At 39.3% G+C, this 20,151-nt stretch overlaps 1 long non-coding RNA gene across 1 annotated transcript in view; it reads left to right on the top strand.

The window, feature by feature from the left end:
* Positions 1-3,765: 3,765 nt before the first annotated feature.
* Positions 3,766-20,151, top strand: part of LOC131514483 (uncharacterized) — a 270,591-nt gene continuing 254,205 nt past the window's right edge. The window contains exon 1 of the long non-coding RNA XR_009263090.1: positions 3,766-4,009. This is a non-coding gene — a long non-coding RNA (uncharacterized LOC131514483). The remainder of the gene's footprint in view (positions 4,010-20,151) is intronic.

The following is a 20,151-nucleotide window of genomic DNA, read 5'->3' on the forward strand; positions in this document are numbered from 1 at the left end:
CAACCGTGTTCTGTCATGTTGTGCTCTGTTGTGGTATGCTTAAAAAAAACCTGTGCAAACACTGTAAGGAAAGGTGGCTCATAGGAAGGTGATCTGTTGATGTTGAGGGGAAGGCTATGGGAAGAGTGGATGAGCTCTCTCAGGGACAATGCCAAACGTGGAATTCACGTTTGGCCTCTCTCTAGGCCGCGCAGGCCATGTAAGCTCCTGGTGACACCTCGGTCTCAAAGAACCCTCACTTACTCAAGTTCTTTCCTTTTGAGCACTTTTGAGGATATTTGGAGACCTTGGTGATTTGATAATGGTCCTCAAGAGTATTATTCACTGGTTTTGTAAATTCACTTTTGCTTAAAGCTACCTCCCCTGAACAAAGACAGATGTAGGTTTTATGGAGGCCACTACTTACAATTTTTGGAGCCCTCTTTAAAAAGAATACGAAATTCCAAATACGAAATTAGATACAGAAGTGTTTAGAAAGTGTTTAGAATGAGAAAAGGAAACACATTGAATCAGAAAATTTAAAAAGCTGACAATTGCCACAGACATAATAAAATTCAGAAAAATAATGCAAGGGGAACCTGGTGGCTCAGTCTGTTGAGCATCCGACTCTTGATTTCTGCTCAGGTCATAATCTCCCGGTTCATGAGTTCGAGCCCTGCGTCAGGCTGTGCGTCGTCAGTAGATTGGGGTTCTCTCTGTTCCTCCCCCTCTTGCGCTCTCTCTCAAAATAAATAAATAAACTTAAAAAAAGAAAAAATAATAATGGTATTAATAAACTGCCTGCCACATTTCTACAATGCCTTTTTTTAACCTTTATTATTTTTGGCTGCATAGTCTCTTTTTTTTAAGCCTTAATTTTTTTTTTTTAGAGCAGTTTTAGGTTTACAGCAAAATGAAGAAAAAGGAACAGAGATATCTTAGGTAAACCCCCTTAGCCTCCTCTATTACTGACTCACCAGAATGGTGCATTTTTTTTTCTTAAATTTTTTCAATATTCATTTTTGAGAGACAGAGAGAGACAGAGTGCAAACGGGAGAGGGAAAGAGAGAGAGGAAGACACAGAATATGAAGAAGGCTCCAGGGTCTGAGCTGTCAGCACAGAGCCTGACACGGGGCTCAAACTAACGAACTGTGAGATCATGACCTGAGCTGAAGTTGGTGCTGAACCTACTGAGCCACCCAGGCGCCCTGCATTTCTTTCTTTCTTTCTTTTTTTTTTTTTAAACCAAGGATGAACCTACATTAACACATCATTATCACCCACAGTCTGTAGTTTGCTTTAAGGTTCATTCTTGGTGTTGGACATTTCACAGGTTTAGACATTTCACAAGTGTAATAACATATATTCATCTATGCTCTGCCTATTCGTCTCTTCCCCCAGCTCCTGGCAACCACCGATCTATTCACTGTCTCTATAGTTTTGCCTTTTACAGAAAATCTTATATTGGAATCCTATGATATGTAGCCTTCTCATTTTGGCTTCTTTCACTTAGTAGTATGCATTTTAGGTTCCTCAATGGTTTTTCATGGCTTAATAGCTTATTTCTTTGTAGCATTGTCTGGGTGTGCCACAGTTTATTTATCCATTCAACTACTGAAGAGCATCTAAGTTGTTTCTAGTATTTGGCAATTATGAGTAAAGTTGCTACAAACATTTGTGTGCTGGTTTTTATGTGTGTATAAATTTTCAATTCCTTTGGGAATATACTAAAGAGTACAATTACTGGCATATGGTAATAATATGTTTAGTTTTGTAAGATCTGATTGCCTTTTTACAGGACAACAATTTTCTAAGATCGTTTTCTATGGAGAAGGCAGACAGATAATTCAATCTTACCTCTAACATGGCTGGATGAAATTTGTGTCTTTGTCACTGAGAGTTGGGATGCATGAAACAGAATTTCACATGCAGATGTACTTCCTGTTTATAGTTCTGTTATAGGTTTGTGTGCTACAAACAGAGTCTGATAAATTCTATTTCTCATGGTTGCTATAAAAAAAAAGTTCAGTGTAGTCAGAATTGTTTACTCTGCTTCATCAAGTTTGCTTCTGCCAGGAAAAAAAAAAACAACTTCTAATTGAGGCATACTAAGGTGCCAATTCATCTGTTTGCAGTGTTACAGGTCTGATGATCAGAAGAGTTTTCTGCAGACTGGCTTCTGAGTCTATACTTTTCAAGTCTTGTTCTCCTTAAATGATCCACATGTTCCCTGGGTTGTGAACTGTAGGCATGTTTATAGCCTATAAGCCTGCACCTTCATGTCAGAATAGAGAATGAGTCGGCAAAGTATATTGCAGAGTATTTTTGGAAGCCAGTCCTATGCTGTGAAGGAGGGTAATAACTTAACAATATATACAGATGACTGTGAATCACATCAGTGTATTCCACTAAGCCCAACAAATGTACCCCAGCTTAATTTCTCTGTAGCTGAACCACAAATACTCATGGCTACTTCCCTCTGTGGGAGGGAAAGTGCGCCAGTGGGGGAAAATGAGTAGAAAAAGACAGAAGCCCTACTAACTGAAGTTAAAATATCCTACTGTTGCAAATTTTGTAAAAAATTATATGACTATGTGAACACATTGGTACACTCCCTCCTAGGGACTTGACAGTGTCTGGTGTAAGTGAGGAGCCCTTAAGCTTAAGTTTCATTAGCTTCACGGTGAATTCATTTCTCTACCATTAGATTCTACTCTTTTCTCCACATGATTTATCATTCACACCTGTCTTACCTTCCTACACTGTCCTGCTTATAATATTTCAGTATGTGACTATACATATACACATTCAGATATATTAATGAACTTTGTGTATTTACCTCTAATATGGATCTCAGAACTCTTTGAACTGTGAAATGGCTATCTTTGTTCCCTATGTAATATTAGCTTTGTGGATAAAATTTATCTTTGTGGATAAATATTAGCTTTGTGTATAAACCTGAGCCGAAGTTGAACACTTAACCAACTGAGCCACCCAGGCACCCCTACTGAAACATATTTTAATTCTTAAACAATCACTGAAAGATTAAGAAAATGATGGCATGAGGGGTGCCTGGGTGACTCAGTCGGTTAAGCGACCGACTTGGGCTCAGGTCATGATCTCATGGTTTGTGAGTTCGAGCCCCGCGACAGGCTCTGTGCTGACAGCTCAGAGCCTGGAGCCTGCTTCGGATTCTGTGTCTCCCTCTCTTTCTGCCCCTCCCCTGCTCACACTCTGTCTTTCTCTGTCTCTCAATAACAAATAAACGTTAAAAAAAATTAAAAAAAAAAGAAAATGCGTGAGAACATTGAAATAATGGAATATCTTTCTAAAAATTACACATATATTTTTAGTATGCTTATGTTTATTCCCACCTCTCTTTCTTCCACCTGTTAGTTGTATATATAATATACATATGCTATATATATTTGTTTTACATTGCCAAGATTTATATTTTTTGCATTATGTTACTTGGTAAGGATAATTACTAGAGTCATAGTTTTACTTCTGTATTTAAATTGATTCACTGCTCACCATTGGTCTTATCACAGTTTCTACATCATTTATTGCCCACTTTCTATCATTAAGTACAAGGAGGGTCCATAGTACTCCTATTCCATGAATTCTTTCCTATGGAAAGTTTTCAGTTGATTGTCTGCCTCCAAGATTAAACTGAGTGGGCATTGTTCTTAGGTCTTATTTTACCTTGTTTTTAGAGGTGACAAACTGGTTACCAACCAGCCAGGCCCGCTAACTTTGGCGGAGGTCATCGAGAAGACATGACCTCGGGTCCACCCTTAAGCTGGACACAGGCAACCAGAGGCTCCTCCCTTGTCTTTGGAATGTACATTCTGCCCACCATTATCACACTGTTTCAAGGACGTACGCTTGAGAGAGTGTGTTGCTGTTGAGGCTATTTGGTCTGAATACGTGACTATAGCCGGTTAAGGCCTCCGTATAAACTTAAGATTCTGACAGCAGGTGCAGAGATGTACGCGGCTTCTCTTGCAGTTGCTGAAGACAAGTCTTGTAAGTTCCCCTGCTTTTTAAAAACTGCTGCCTACCAATCTGGAGCGGTTTGCCCCTTCCTTCGCTCTTTCCCTGCCCTCGATGTCCTAACCAACACTAACAGACGGACTTTATTTTCCTTAATTGGGAGAATTAAGACAGAAGTTTGGATTTCTGGATTTTCTTGAAAATAGCAAAGATCTGGTAATATGACTTCCTTTTAACTGTTTCTTACTCTATTAAGGCAAAGTTGACTGTAGCTCTCTTGTTTTGGTGATGTGTGTGCTCTTTAATTCAGTGAATCCAATCTGTTTTGACCCTTTATATATGTTCTGCTTCATCCTGTGGGACACCAGACTTAGAATTTTTTTTTTTTTGACATTTCTCTATTATTTTATGGCACTGAGTATTGAACTAGTCCTTTTACTATGATTTCCCCATTCACTTGTTGGTGGGCTTACTTTATTTGCATTTGTTTTTTCCCTCAGGAAGGTCTTATGTATTGTGTTTCCTAAGTTCTTTCATTTTTGGCCTGTCTGCTTGTTGCCCTTATTCCAAAACACATGTGTCTGGTTATAATCTATTTTGATATAGTATAATTTTTTTCACTCAAGATATTGTAGATATTGCTGTACTGTTTTCTGGTTTAGTATGTTGCTGTGGAGAAGTCTGCAACCAACCTGACTTCCATCCTTTTAACTGACTTGCTTTTTCTTTCTGGATGCCTGAAAACTTATTTCTTTGTCCTTGAAACTTAATGCCTTAATACTTAATACCTTGCGATGTTGATCTTTCTATATCTTTTCCTCAGTAGAGAAGCTCTGTTCTTTAATCTGAGCTTCTCTCTCATTTCAGGGACTTTTCTTTTTAATATTTCTGAATATTTCTTCTGTTTTATGTGTTTGGATCACAATGACAGAGGCATAAAATATCCTTCTGTTATACTAGCTTTGCCTTCTATCAGCTTCTTTCTAACTTGTTTTCTGATATCGGGACTATCTCAAGCCTTTCCTTTATCCCATTAATATGACTTTAGCTCCTTCTTGCTCTTTCTAATCTATCAACTAGAGGAGTAATGATTCTAATGGTGTCATCGCAGTCCCAGTTGATCTCTGCAGACTGCCTTTATTACCTACTTCTGTTGTTTTAGGGGCTTTCATTTTTTCCCCCTTCATATTGCCACTAAGTCCTTGCACACAATGAGTCAATGTAAGACAGTCTCTTAAGCTCTTAGAATGTGTTTTCTTTCCAAGTAAGATTTTTCTGTCTCTCTTGTAGGTCATGTCACTTTTCTTCCCTGTATTTCTGTTGTGCTTCTATATAATTGCAATGCCATTTCTTTTCATCTTGCTCATGCTTAACATGCTTTGGTTGCTCCGGAAGTGTGTCTGTGAATCTTCCAGGATTCCCTCTCCATGAGACCTCTCCTTCTCATCTTTCTCTCTCAGAGCTGCACTCTGAGATCTGGGTGTTGCTAGCACTTAATTTTTCCCTAGCCTCAGGTCAAGAGAGTAGGGATGATGGAAACTCTGACTCTGCTTTTTCTTCTCTGATTTGGGCAAATTTCCTGTTTCACAGTCTACTCCATCTACCTGGAGTGTGTTCTCTTCCTGAGCACTTCAGACCAGTCTTCTGGCTTGTGTGTGAGGCCTTGAAGCTTATGCTTCTAGTAGATGGGTTGTTTAAAATCTTCATTTTCCTTGTTTTACTTCCACATTTCTCCCAGTTGTGAGCATTCACCCTTCTTCCCCCTTCAGGATAACACTTACTGTGGGTGTAGCCCTGTTATCATCTCAACTGGGGGACAAAAGGGGTTTTACCTTCTGCTTCATCTCTCAAGTTTTGGCTCTTGTGAACAGTTTTTATATTTTTTCTTATTTATCTGATCTTTTGTCTTCATTTCTGCAGTGTATTGCCAGAGGTCTTGAGCACCCTCTATTATTTCCTCTGCAGCTGGGAGGGGGAGAATGGTGGTTCCTGGAAGTTTTCTCTTCCTCTGTGGGTTCCTCTGGTGGAGATGTTTGCCAGAGTGCTCCCTTGACTTTCTCACCAGCAGCCTGCTCTCCCAGCTTCCTCTCTATTTTTAGAAATATTAGTAACATTTTGAGGACTTACTTGAATCATCTACTTTCCCTACCATTTCTTCTGAGAGATGCAGATAAGGTTAAAAGCCTTCTTGGAGCAAATAAGCCTCTTTTATTTATTTGTTTGGCCACCTCTTTTCAAAGTTTATGTCATGTATTTTTGTTCCTTTCATCAAGTGTTGGAGTGGGCAGATTCTCTCATCGTCTACTACCCTAACTGGGAGGTCCAAACTATTTTGCCATTTTTTTTTCATTCTTTTTCTCCTTTTAAAGAAGGTGGGCTGATAGATGTGTATTTTAAAAAATTTCCTATCATGGACATGTGTTTCCCTGACTGTTTTAAAAGTTAAACATATTATGTTCAAACAGATTTCTGTATCATTTATTTAAATTTGTTATAACTATGTTCGTGACACATTAGACCACAGTTTCTTTTTTGAGCTGCTTCCATCAGTTTTGCTGTGAGAGTTATACTGGTTTTATATCAGGACATGGGAAGGTGAAATATTTTTATGCATTCTGAAAAATTTAAACAGCATGGGAATTCTTTATTTCTTGAAGATTTTGTTGAATTTACTCATGTATCTATCTGGTCCTAGTCGCCATTTCAGGAGTACATTTTCATAACTATTTCATTATTTTTCATGGTTTTCAGCCTATTTTTGCCTCTTGAATTAATTTTGGCAACTTTCTAGAAAATTACACATTTTATCCAGATTTTTCTTGCTTGACATCTCAAATTTTTATTATTTTTCAACCTGTGTTTATAAAGCATTTCTCATTTCTTTCATATATATTTGTATTTCCTCTTTTGAATTATTACATGTTCCAGAATTATTTCTTCTTACCTTTCCAAATAGCAGGAGCTTGGATTTCTTTATCAAGCTTAGTCTCCCTTTTTCTAATACATTAATTTTCTTCTTTATTTATTGATTTGAATTTGTATATATTAGAATGCCTTTCCCCACGTTTTAGCTGGAGAGATATTTTGTTGGATTATATATTTATATACCAGAAAAATTTACAGATTATCACCATCATCTTTTAACTTTGGGTATTTTAGAGGGCAAAGCATTTTTGTGCTTTCGTATGTGACATGTATATTTTCTACCTAGATTCTTATTTCTAAAGTGAAAAAAGAGGGAGGAGGATGATGTGTCATTGTTGGTCTCATTCTGGTGGTCTTTTTTTCAGTTCAGGAAAGTTTTATTTTGCAATATTTTTGGTTATTATTTTTGTTCATTTGCTTTACACTTGAGTAGCAATTATTTGACTGTTGGATTCACAGTCTTCTTTCCTCCTTATCATTTCTCTCTTTTCCCCCTAATTTTCTACATACTGGAATTTTTTTTTTTTTTAAGCCCAGTCATTTGGAAATGGCTAACTTGTCCAAAGTCACTGAAATGGTTATTCTAGGATTTAAGGCCAGTTTTATCTGATATCAAAATCTGAGTTCTTTTTTTTTTTTATTAATGTTTGTTTATTTTTGAGAGAGAGAGAGAGAGAGAGAGAGAGAGAGAGAAAGAGAGAGCATGAGCAGGAGAGAAGCAGAAAGAAAGGGAAACACAGAATCTGAAGCAGGCTCCAGGCTCTGAGCTGTCAGCACAGACCTGACATGTGGCCTGAACTCATGGACCATGAGATCTTGACCTGAGCTGAAGTCAGATGCTTAACCAACTGAGCCACTGGGGTACCCCTACTACTTCAAATTTCCAATATATAGTCTACTACTTATTGCTACCAATGTGCTTTAAATTTTCCTATGGATTATTTGTAAATTTTTTGAAGTTCCACTTGCTTCTTTATTTTTTCTTGCATCCTGAAGTTTTTGCAACTTAGCTTTTGTACTTCTTATAGCTTTCTGTGTCAGAGAGCCCTCCTTCTTTGTATTTTCTAGAGAATTCCATCCAGAAAAACAATAACACCACCAAAACAACAGCAATAAAGTAAAAATTACAACATCTAAGAAAGAAAAAAGGCAAGATGAATTTGGTTTATTTCATCAGGTATTTTTTTCTGCCTACAGTACATGATTGTCAGAGGTGAGCTCTTCTTCCATGTTTTCAGACTCAAGATCCATTTTTTTGCCCCTATAGTATTGCTTTTGGGTCTACAAGAATGTTTTTTGGTCCTGGTGCTCATTCTAATCTCTAGATTGCGGAAAGTTTTCACCTAGAGTAATCTGTGTCCTGTAGTTTGCATCTTCTCTTATCTATACAGTCTGATTATTTGCAAGAGCTCTATTTTGTAGGTTCACATTGCCATTAGGATAGCCTCTGCTCTGTGGTTTGCTTGGCTTGGCATGATGGTTCTCATCATTGCCCTCTTGTCTTCTGGAGGTGCTGTTTGAACAAATGTAGATGGATTAGTGGGAACTTGACTGTGGCTGGTGTAAGAAACAGCACACTCATGGCAGAAGATTGGTAGTCCAGCATCATGGCTGTGTGGCTGGCCAGAGAAAGAAGGGCATGAAAGGAACCTGCTAGGCTGAATCAGCTCCATTTAAGGGACCTTTCTGAAGTCTCGCAAACACTTTCAATATATGTCATGGACAGAAGTTAGTCCCATCTTCGCTACCCCACCCTAGGTGTCAGGGTAGCTGGGAATGTAGTCTTCTGTTTTGAGTTGCAATATACTGAGTAGAAAAATCAGGGTTCTGAGAAGGATGGGTTGGGGACAGTGTGGGAGGACAGACATTTGTGTAGGTTACCGGCAGTCTTTTGTCACTGCGTGGGTCTTTCTGAGTCTGAGCTGACTGCAGAAGTGATTAAAAAGTGTTCCATTATTAACCGTAAGCTGCAGAAAGGGCCAGCATGGTCACACTTATGATTTCTTCTCAGACTTGCTTATACCCCTTACATTGTGTTCAAACTTATTTCTTCCTCCATCTTCAATGATTTCATGGAACCTGCTTTGTGGGAAAGATGACAAAGTGCTAAGGTCTCACAGCGGGTGTCTCATCTTTCCACCCCCTCTCTTTTGCAGGCCAGGTTTATTCTCTTGAGGACAATGACGAGCAGATTAATCATACAATGGTTAGTCAGGCTTGGTTCCCTGATCTCATGTCCCCCCTGCCCCACAACCACCACTTTTCTCAGAGTCCCGTAGCTCTGCCTTTGTCTTTCCTGCCGCTACCAGGATTAATCTCCCAAGCACATCTTTCTCTTTCTTCCCACTCTGTTTCTACTAATCACATTAATACCATCAACAGGGATGACTAACACTTTCATTGTGCTTTACTTCCTACAAAGTGCTTCCTCATACTTTTATTTCATTTGCACTTCAAAACCCTCCTACAGACTCTTTTCTTAAATTTTCCTCAAGACGCATGTTTTAGAGGTTAGTGATTAAACAAATCTATGTGGTTAGGTGGTAGAACCCTAACTCAACCCAGACCCCCTAGCCCCAAATCTCATGGTCTTTCTACCACATGGTGATACAAGTTGTAGCTCTTATGCATTGTTCTCAGCAGGGACAGTTCAAGTGATAAAATGTCCTGGATCAGCGGTACATGGAGAAGGTAGCCTGTAAGGCGCGCCTAACTGAAATAAAGATCCTGGGGTCCACATATGTAGAGATAATCTTTGCTACAAAGTAAGAATAAACAGGAACACCTGGGTGGCTCAGTCAGTTAAGCGTCAGACTCTTGATTTTGGCTCAGGTCATGATCTCACATTTTGTGGGATCGAGCCCCATGTTGAGCTCTGTGCTGACAGCATGGAACCTATTTGGGATTCTCTCCCCCTCTCTCTTTTCCTTCCCTGCTTGTGCGCACACGCGTTCTCTCTCTCTCAAAATAAGTGAACGTTAAAAAAAAATGAACAATAATAATTCCCAGATATCTATGCATAAGGACATATGGACTCTAAAACATGTTTTTTCTCTTACCAAATATTCCTCAAACTGGACAATACTAACAGGACAAACATTGCAGAGGTTAACAAATAATGAACAGCTGCGATAGCAAATCCTCTCTTCCTCTGGAGTGTTTTATCAGAGCTTGTGTGCTCCTGGCTTAGTGCTAAATGCTTCACCAAGGGAAGCAATCCATGGGTGGAAGCAACCATGCAGATCAGACGATTACGTTTCTTTCCAGTGGATCAGGGTCTCATAGAATGGCCTCAGATAAAAGAGGAAGCTGCAGGCAGAAAACCATGAACTCTGGTGGCTGGCTGAAGCAGAAAGGCAAATAGATGGTAGCAATGTTGTGATAATGTTTCCCAAGGGAAAGTCAAGTTAGAGAGCTTTTTAGTCAATGTGAGAAGCACAGCACACACAAGTTCAGATCAAGTTTTTAACTTCTAAGCTTGGATTCCTCAAGTTATTTCTTGACTTCTAAAGAAAATCTCTGAAATCTATAATGCATCATATTATTCAAGTTTCTATTTCACTTTAGCCACCATGCTGGCCATGTTTAGACATAAACATATTTGCCTAACTTAGCTTCAGTCCAATGCATTCAACATTTCTTCAGGAATTTAAGATTTTAGTACCAAGAGCAGGCAGTGGTAAGGTGGATGGTTGCAAAGAAGAGGTCTTGCCTCTCATGGAAATATATAACCTCAAAAGGGTCCCTTGTATTTGATCCCTGTGCTGTCTTCTCTTTTGTACATTTGATCATTAGTGTGATTTGTACAGGCTAAAGATAATATGAGCTAGGTAACTTTTGAAATAATACAATACTTATTTCTGTTATGCATTAATTTTTTTATTCATTTATTAAGTCATTCAAAAGATATTACTGAGGTCATTTACCATGTGCCAAGCACTGTTCTATGAGCTGGGCGTACAACAATGAACAAGACAGCCACAAATGTTGTCTTCAAGAAAATAGTGCCTGTGGGATGCACAGTGCCTCAGGAATAGCCAAGAGGAAAGAAGAAATAGACATCACATCTTTGTTTTCCATAAACTTGAACCAAGTTCAAGAAGTTCAAACAAGAAGCCTGCTATCCATTGGCCCAAATATATGTGTCATTGGCCTCTACAGTTAAAAAAATTTAATATTAATGTCTTTAATATTAATGCCTTTAATATTAATGTATTAATAAATTAAATTTAATTAATTTAATATTAATGTGCACTCCAGTGCACAACACTCTCCGTCACTATTTATCGTGTATACCTGACCTACTTTTTAAGTTTACTTTATTCTTTTTTTTTTTTTTATTTTTTATTTTTGGGACAGAGAGAGACAGAGCATGAACGGGGGAGGGGCAGAGAGAGAGGGAGACACAGAATCAGAAACAGGCTCCAGGCTCCGAGCCATCAGCCCAGAGCCTGACGCGGGGCTTGAACTCACGGACCGCGAGATCGTGACCTGGCTGAAGTCGGACGCTTAACCGACTGCGCCACCCAGGCGCCCCAAGTTTACTTTATTCTTGTGGCCCCTGAAAGTGCTGGAATCTCAGACAGTTGGACTTAAAAATCCTGAAAATTTAGAAAATTGTGAAGAAAGTAAAAAAGAGAAAAGGGTTCTTGGACCCCAGAGACATGTAGGTGGAGACATGGAGACTTCTGGGTTTTGTTGTCAACCACACACTGAAAAGAGATCACTCTCCAACCCAAGGGTGGAGAGAAGTGGGCAGTGGATCCCAGAGCAGTGGATAATTTTGCCTTCTGGGAGGGTGTTGCAAGCATGCAGAGGAGAATTGCCCTGTAGGACTTTTGGTCAGACTGGTTTGTAGAAAGGTTACAGAGATCCTCATGGTAATGGTGTTACAAAGAAGCAGCAGATCCTGGATATGGAACAAAATCCATGATATCCCAACTATGATCTATGTGGATTGAGGACCAATATTTGATGACCGGTACTAAACTCTGTGCCACACCTGGGCCTAGGTATGGTCCTTGAGCTTTCAGTATCACAACCTTTGGGTCAGGAGGACACCTCACACCTAACTGAGGTCACATTTTTCCCAGCTGGCATAGCTCTTGGATTTGGCAATAAAGTTGAATACTGGATAATCAGGAACATGGTAATTTCTGTACACTGCAGTCAGTGGACTGAGATTCATACCTGTTTTGCTTGAGTATATGAGGGAGCTTCCATCACTTCCCCTTAGAGGGGAGGAGAAGAGGGCTGGAGGATGATCATATTTATGGTGCAGGATAATTTTCCTTGTAATCAGTCTTTGCTGCTGTCATTTATGAAAGCCTTGGTGTGTGAGCTCTCTTTTTCTCTTGTAAGTTAAAATTTTTTTAAAATTTATATTTTAGGTAATATACAGTACAGTATTGGTCTCAGAAGCAGAATTCAGTGATTCATCACTGGCATATAACACCCAGTGCTCATTACAAGTGCCCTCAATACTCATCACCAATCTAGCCCACCATCTCCCCACCTCCCTCCATCAACCCTCAGTTTGTTCTCTATTGTTGAGTCTCTTGTGGTTTGTTTTCCTTCACTTTTCCCTCCTTTCCTATATGTTCATCTGTTTTTCATCTGTTTTGTTTCTTTCTTTTTTTTTAACGTTTATTTATTTTTGAGATAGAGACAGAGCATGAACGGGGGAGGGTCAGAGAGAGAGGGAGACACAGAATCCAAAACAGGCTCCAGGCTCTGAGCAGTCAGCACAGAGCCCGGCGCGGGGCTCGAACTCACGGACCGCAAGATCGTGACCTGAGCCGAAGTCGGACGCTTAACCGACTGAGCCACCCAGGCGCCCCTGTTTTGTTTCTTAAATTCTACATATGAGTTAAATCATATGATATTTATCTTTTTCTGACTTATTTTGCTTAGCATAATACATTCTAGCTCCATCTATGTTTTTGCAAATGGCAAGATTTTATTAAAAACAATTTTTTTGATGTTTATTTATTTTTCAAGGAGAGAGAGACAGAGTGTGAAGGGGGAGGGGCGGAGAGAGAGGGAGACACAGAATCGAAAGCAGGCTCCAGGCTCTGAGCTGTCAGCACAGGGCCTGATGCAGGGCTTGAACCCGTAAACCAAGAGATTATGACCTGAGCTGAAGTTGGAGGCCCAACCGACTGAGCCACCCAGGCGCCCCAGATTTTATTTTTTATGGCTAATATTCCATTGTATATACTTATAGCACATCTTATTTATCCATTCATAGAACGATGGACATTTGGGCTCTGTCCATAGTTGAGCTATTGTTGATAATGCTGCTACAAACATTGGGGTGCAGGTACCCCTTCAAATCTGTATTTTTGTATTCTTTGGGTAAATACCTAATAGTGTAATTGCTGGATCATAGGGTAGTGCTATTTTTACTTTTTGGGGGAACCTCCATACTATCTTCCAGACCAGTTTGCATTCCCACCAACAGTGTAAGAGGGTTCCCCTTTCTCTGCATTCTCAACGACATCTGTTGTTCTGTGTTGTTAATTTTAACCATTCTGACAAGTGTGAGGTAGTATCTCATTGTGGTTTTGATTTGTGTTTCCATAATAATGAGTGATGTTGAGCATCTTTTTATGTGCCTGTTAGCCATCTGGATGTCTTTGAAAAAGTGTCTATTCATGTCTTCTGCTCGTTTCTTAATTAGGTTGTTTGTTTTTGGGTGCTGAGTTTGATAAGTTCTTTATAGATTTTGGATACTAACCTTTTATCAGATATGTCATTTACAGATATCTTCTCCATTCCATAGGCTGCCTTTTAGTTTTGTTGATTGTTTCCTTTGCTGGGCAGAAGCTTCTTATCTTGATGAGGTCCCAACAATTTATTTTTGCTTTTGTTTCCCTTGGATGTTCTTTCCTGCTTTGTTGAAGATTAGTTGACCATATAGTTGTGGGTCCATTTCTGGGGTTTCTGTTCTGTTACATTGATCTATGTGTCTGTTTTTGTGCCTATACCATACTGTCTTGATGACTACAGCTTTGTAGTATAGCTTGAAATCCAGAATTGTGATGCCTCCAGTTCTGTTCTGTTTTTCTTTTTTCAGGATTGCTTTGGGGTCTTTTGTGGTTCCCTACAAACTTTAAGATTGCTTGTTCTAGATCTGTGAAGAATGTTGGTGGTATTTTGATAAGATTGGCATTAAATGTGGAGATTTCTTTGGGTAGTATAGACATTTTAAGAATATTCTTCGAATCCATTAGTGTGGAATGTTTTTTTCCATTTCTTTGTGTAATCTTTAGTATCTTTCATAAGCCTTCTATAATTTTCAGAGTGGAGATCTTTTACTTCGTTAGTTAAGTTTATGAAGTCAGTATTCCCTTGATTGCAAAACCAAACGAAGACCCCACGAAAAAGGGGAATTACAGGCAAATATCCATGATGAATCTGGATGCAAAAATTCTCAACAAGATTCTAGCAAATTGAATTCAACAGTACATTAAAAGGATCATTCACTATGATCAAATGAGCTTTATTCCTGGGCTATAGGGCTGGTTCAATGTTCACAAATCAATCAACATGATACACCACATTAATAAAAGAAAGGATAAGAACCATATGATCCTGTCAATAGATGCAGAAATAGCATTTGACAAAACACAACATCCATTCTTGATAAAAACCCTCAACAAAGTAAGGATAGATGGAACACACCTCAACATCATAAAAGCTGTATGTGAAAGACCCACACCTAATATTATCCTCAAAGGGGAAAAACTGACACCCTTCCCCCTATGGTTAGAAACAAGACAAGGATATCCACTCTCACCATTGATATTTAATATAATACTGGAAGTCTTAACTTCAGCAATCAGACAACAAAAAGAAAGAAAAGGCATATAAATCAGCAAGGAAGAAGTCAAACTTTCACTATTTGCAGACAACATGATACTCTGTAGAAAACCCAAAGGACTCCACCAAAAAAATTGCTAGAACTAGTACATGAACAGCAAAGTCACAGGATATAAAATAAACATGCGGATATCTGTTGCATTTCTACACACCAGTGCTGAAGCAGCAGAAAAAGAAATCAAGGAATCAGTCCCATTTACAACTGCACCAAAAACAATAAGATAGCTAGGAATAAGCCTCACTAAAGAGGTAAAAGATTTGTACTCCCTTATAAGTTTTTATCGCAGTTCTTTCCTTTTTCTGTTGTCTCCTTCATCCTCATATCCCTTGGTTCAGTGTGACCACATGGCGTAGTTCTGAGACTAATTCTCCCTCGCAAAACGACTGCTGGGAAGCCCCTTCTTTCTCAGGCCTTGCAGTCTCAGCTCCATTCCATGGCTCTCTCTCTGCCAGCTCCTTTACTCACTGCCTCACCAGAGCTGTCCGGTGAGCTGCTCTAATGTGGGCAGCAACCAGCAGCCTCAGCTGCCCACGGAGACTTCTTAGAAATCCAAATCCTCAGGCTGGACCCCAGACTCAGTGAATCAGAAAGCAGTGGGTGGGCCCCGGAGTCTGCCTTTTAACAAGTCCTCTGGGGGGCTCACTCCAGAGCTTGCTCAAGTTTGAGAATCTGTCCTGGACAAGGAAGTACTGGAAGGATGTGGTGCCCTGTGGCAGGCAAGGGCAAGGGTGCCTGTGGGTGAGAATGCAGCTGTCCTTTATGAAAAACATACTACACACTCAAGCACATGATTAAATCTTCAAGCTCCTCTGTATCAATTACAGCTAATTTCCTCTGCACTTAAACCAATGTTTTGACCTGGGGGAGAATCATAAGGTCTAGAGATTTTGCTTTATTTTTAGTTCTCCTTGCCACATTATCTTTTTTTTTTTTTTTTTAATCACATCCCAGGTGTTTTCACTGATACATGCTGGAGATTATTTGATCATGTTATTATTGGCCAAAATAGAGACAGAGGGAGGGAGATGGAGAGGGAGGGAAGTAGGAGAGAGAGAGAGAGAGAGAGAGAGAGAGAGAGACAGACAGACAGACAGACAGAAATACAAAAAGAAAAAAAGATTTGACTTTGCAGAAAGCATGTGGAAAGTTAGATGGAAATTCTTGTGTGACGTGTTGTAAGAATACTATAGATTTTCTTCTGGTAATTATGCATGCTTTATATGAAACTCTTCATAAAAACAAGTGTAGAAAGATGAGATTTAAAAAACCTGAAAACTGGACAAATTTAATATTTCCAGCAAGCAAGTCAACAATCAGCAAGCTTTTTTTTTTTTTTTTTTTTTTTTTTTTTTTTTAGCTTCTGTGTTTCCATAACATGCAAAGATTTGCTGCCTACTTGTTTGCATTTTCACTCAGCAGTCTAACATGAATGGAGTGCCTCACTTTTTCTCAGCCAGTCAAGTACTGATTTTGCATCACAAGGGGAAAATATAAATGTAGGTCTTTCTAAGATGATCTCAACCACAATGTTAGAAAATTGCTAAGTGTTAGAAATCTCAAGTACAGTATTGGCAGGAGCAAAGGTTCACGATTTGTGATGCATAGTGTAAAATCCCTAGATTCTGTTTTTAATAATCAAACCGAATAAAAATGGTGGGGCTGTTTAAATCTCTATTAAAAAAACCAGAACCATCAAACCTCCTGGGTAATAGATTTGAAAGAGTGTCAACTATCAATATAGATGATGAAGCAGGAATCCTGAACATTCCCCACATTTAAAGTAAAATTCCCAGTGGGTCAATCACTAACTGAAAAAATCTGCTTCCTGAATTCCCCAAGAATTCTGAATCTTATTTAAAAATGCATTTAGGATAGGAGTATCTCTTTATGATTATGAAAACATTTCACTCCTATGTTACAGTTAGTTCATTTCTGAGTATGTACTTTTCCTTTGTGGCAGTAACCACCCACTCAGAGTCATTTCCATACTGACGTGAATTGTATTTCACTGATGATGCTGTTATATATTATAGCATTCACTGGCTCTTGTCTTCTCCCTTCATTGCCTTGAGGGAAGGCAGTATTTAGGCATCAAATTATTGTTTTAATACAAAGGATGAGGTTGTTGGTCAGGGGAAGTGAGAACATTTACTTGATTAGCAGAATTGGTTTGTTCTGAAGCTGTTTGTGCAAAAGAAAGCCAAGTAGAAATGTTCATGTTTCAATCAGGAAGAAAGTAAATGTTGTTTGTGAGTGAATAAAGATACTAAAGGGAAAATGAGGCATTTTAAAATGCAGAGCAGTTGCTTTTGGGTTTATCCTCATGATAGTGGCTGATATGAATAATTATGTATTGGATGTTAAATCAGATTGGATTTCCAATTTGACACTCTCTTCACTCTCCTCTTCCTCCTTCTCCTCCCTGCTATTCCCCCTTCCCTCCCACCTCCCACCACTTTGTCATCTGGTATATTTATTTGGAGGATGTGTGCATCATTAAATTCAAAAAATATTTTTCACTTACCTACCCTAGGTGAATAACTGAGGCTGGTATAGAGATATGAAATGCAACAAGAATGGGCCTCTGTGGGGGTGCCTGGGTGGCTCAGATGGTTGGGCGTCCGACTTCGGTGCAGGTCATGATCTCATGGTCTGTGAGTTCCAGCCCCACATCGGGCTCTGTGCTGACAGCTCAGAGCCTGGAGCCTGCTTCGGATTCTGTGTCTCCTCTCTCTGCCCCTCCCCCACTCAAGCTCTGTGTCTGTCTCTCCCAAAAATAAACATTAAAAAAAATTAAAAAAAAAAAAGAAAAGAATGGGCTCCTGTGGATAAACATAAGTGCAGTGCTCGAGAAGTTAACAATTTAGTGGTGACGCAGACATGGACACAAAGAATTATAACATAAGGCAGAACTTGCTATATAAAGCTATAAACATAGTTTAATTTGTAGCCAGGTGCATCATTGCCCAGTACAAGAGAGAATTCATACTTGTTTTTATAGAAGAGATAGATTTGAACTGGACCTCAAAGTATAGATAATATTTGAGAAGTGAAGCTGGAAGTAAATGCTGTTCCACAGGAAGGTAACAGGTGGGAAACATGGCTTGGGCAGGATGCATATGTCATGAATTATGGTTATGGAAGAATCATCAATATAAATTTAAAAACTCAGACTATAACAAAGACTTAAATAAAGGGGTGTAAAAAATACTAAGTGCTTAGCAGAATGCCTCAAATGTGGAAAGCTGGGACCTGAGATGGTCCGTTACATCCTTCCACCCATCTCCTCCTCCACCTTAATGACAGTGGGGCTACTCTAGTTGAGAAATATATTTTCTAACCTCGAAGCCAGAAAGCAGAGATGATATTGGGTAGTGGGCTCTAGGAGCAATGGGTTCTATGAATCTGTCTATAGAACACCAAAGTACCCCAGAATTTCAGGCCAGTTAACCAAATAATTACTCACTGTATATGCTCCCATATATTATTTGTCCAAGTTGGTTCAGATCAGGTTTAACATTTTATAAGCAAAATGGATTACTGAGTCAAATTTTAGAATTAAATGTACTGAATATTTTGCAATCATGTAGACCCAACCTATATAAAAAGAATCCTGGCCAGTGAGTTGGCTGGAATTATTGTTAAACAAAAGCCATAACACTGTGTCATGAGGTTGAATTTAGTTTTCCTACCACATTTTTTTTTTTCAAGTGAGTCACTAGAACAACATCCTGACCCTACAATATGTTACCAACGAAAGCAAATCTTTATTTTTCTCTGGTTTCTCTTTGCAGCCAAGCAAGTCTTTGGCTGTATTATATTCATCAGCAAGAAATCCCCAAATACCAAGAAGCATACCAGCATCTGCATGGGCCATGGATTCAGAACAGATTTCAAATCCTGGAAGAGAGAATTAATCTCCTCCTCTTCTTGGGCATGCTCTAAAGCAAAAAATGATTTCACTGACCCATGTCAGACTTAACACTTTGTTTCTCAGAAACAGAAAGGGATCTTCAGCAGGTCTCATTTGTTGAGGATGGCTGCATACAGAGCATGAAACAGGAAATTGGCCTTTGCAGTGTGCAGAAACGAGTCTTTGGCCATGGTGTAGCCTTGTCTAAAACTCTTAAAGCTAGGATTCCTGCTGAGGCTTACCCTGAGTGTTTACATGTCAAGATCAGATTAAACCTTTTCTCTTTTCCAAGTCAGCACTGCTACTCTAAGAGGTCAGCAAACAGTATTTACCTTTAGCAGGGGACATTGCAATGACCAAAACATTAGGTATGGATATGGGACAGGTGGAGACCCATTTATCATTAGCTAACAGTCTGTATCTCCCTACACATAGTCATTGGTAGGGAAGTAGGAATTTTCTTTGACTTAGATCCCCAATTGCAGCAACATGGTCTTCTCCACAGTGAGCTCCTGAGCAGCTGCTTAGGACAAGGACAAGACTGACAGGAATGCCAGATGTGTTTGAACTAGGATAGGGTGTGGCTTTGCATGCATATCTACAATCCCTGATGTAGCCAGGAGCTTGCACAAGAACAGATGTGGGCTTTTGTTATATTTGAAACAATAGTTTTGTTCACCTCTGAATATAAAATAAGAAATTCTCTGAGTCCTAACACTGAAGGAAGACATAAATTATGATCATGTTTTCCATACTTTAATATCTCCTGAACTGAGAGCCTAATGCCCCAAAATAGCTTATGGTGGGAAAATGGTACACTATTTACATAGTATTTAAATATCTTTCACTACTGTTAAAGCCAGAGTACTATTAAAACTCAGCATCTGGAGACAACATCCAAGAATATCCTAGGGTGTTTGTTTGTTTGTTTCTGGCACTGTTATGTCACTATGTCTTTCAAACTTTCCTCACTGCATAAAGAGATCTGTGATGTTCCAGAGGAGATATTTTTTTGTCCTTTTCCTACCTCTACAAAGGAGATATTCTTTTTTTTTTTTAAGTTTTTTAAAAATTTATTTTGAGAGAGAGAGAGAGAGAGAGAGTGAGAGAGAAGGCAGAGGTGGTGCAGAGAGAGAGGGAGAGAGAGAGAATCCTAAGCAGGCTATGCACTGTCAGTGCAGAGCCAGCTGGGGAGCTCACACTCACAAACCATCAGATCATGACCTGAGCTGAAATCAAGTGTTGGGAGCCCTAATGGGCTGAGCCACCCAGGTGCCCCTAGAAAGAAGATATTTTTAATTTTTTTTGTTTATTTTTATTTTTAAGAGAGAGACAGAGTATGAGCAGGGAGGGGCAAGGAGAGAGGGAGACCGAATCTGAAGCAGGCTCCAGGCCCCAAGCTGTCAGCACAGAGCCCCACATGGGCTCATGAACCATGAGATCATGACCTGA

This window comes from Neofelis nebulosa, chromosome 6 (assembly GCF_028018385.1).
Source record: "Neofelis nebulosa isolate mNeoNeb1 chromosome 6, mNeoNeb1.pri, whole genome shotgun sequence".
Lineage (NCBI taxonomy): Eukaryota > Metazoa > Chordata > Mammalia > Carnivora > Felidae > Neofelis > Neofelis nebulosa.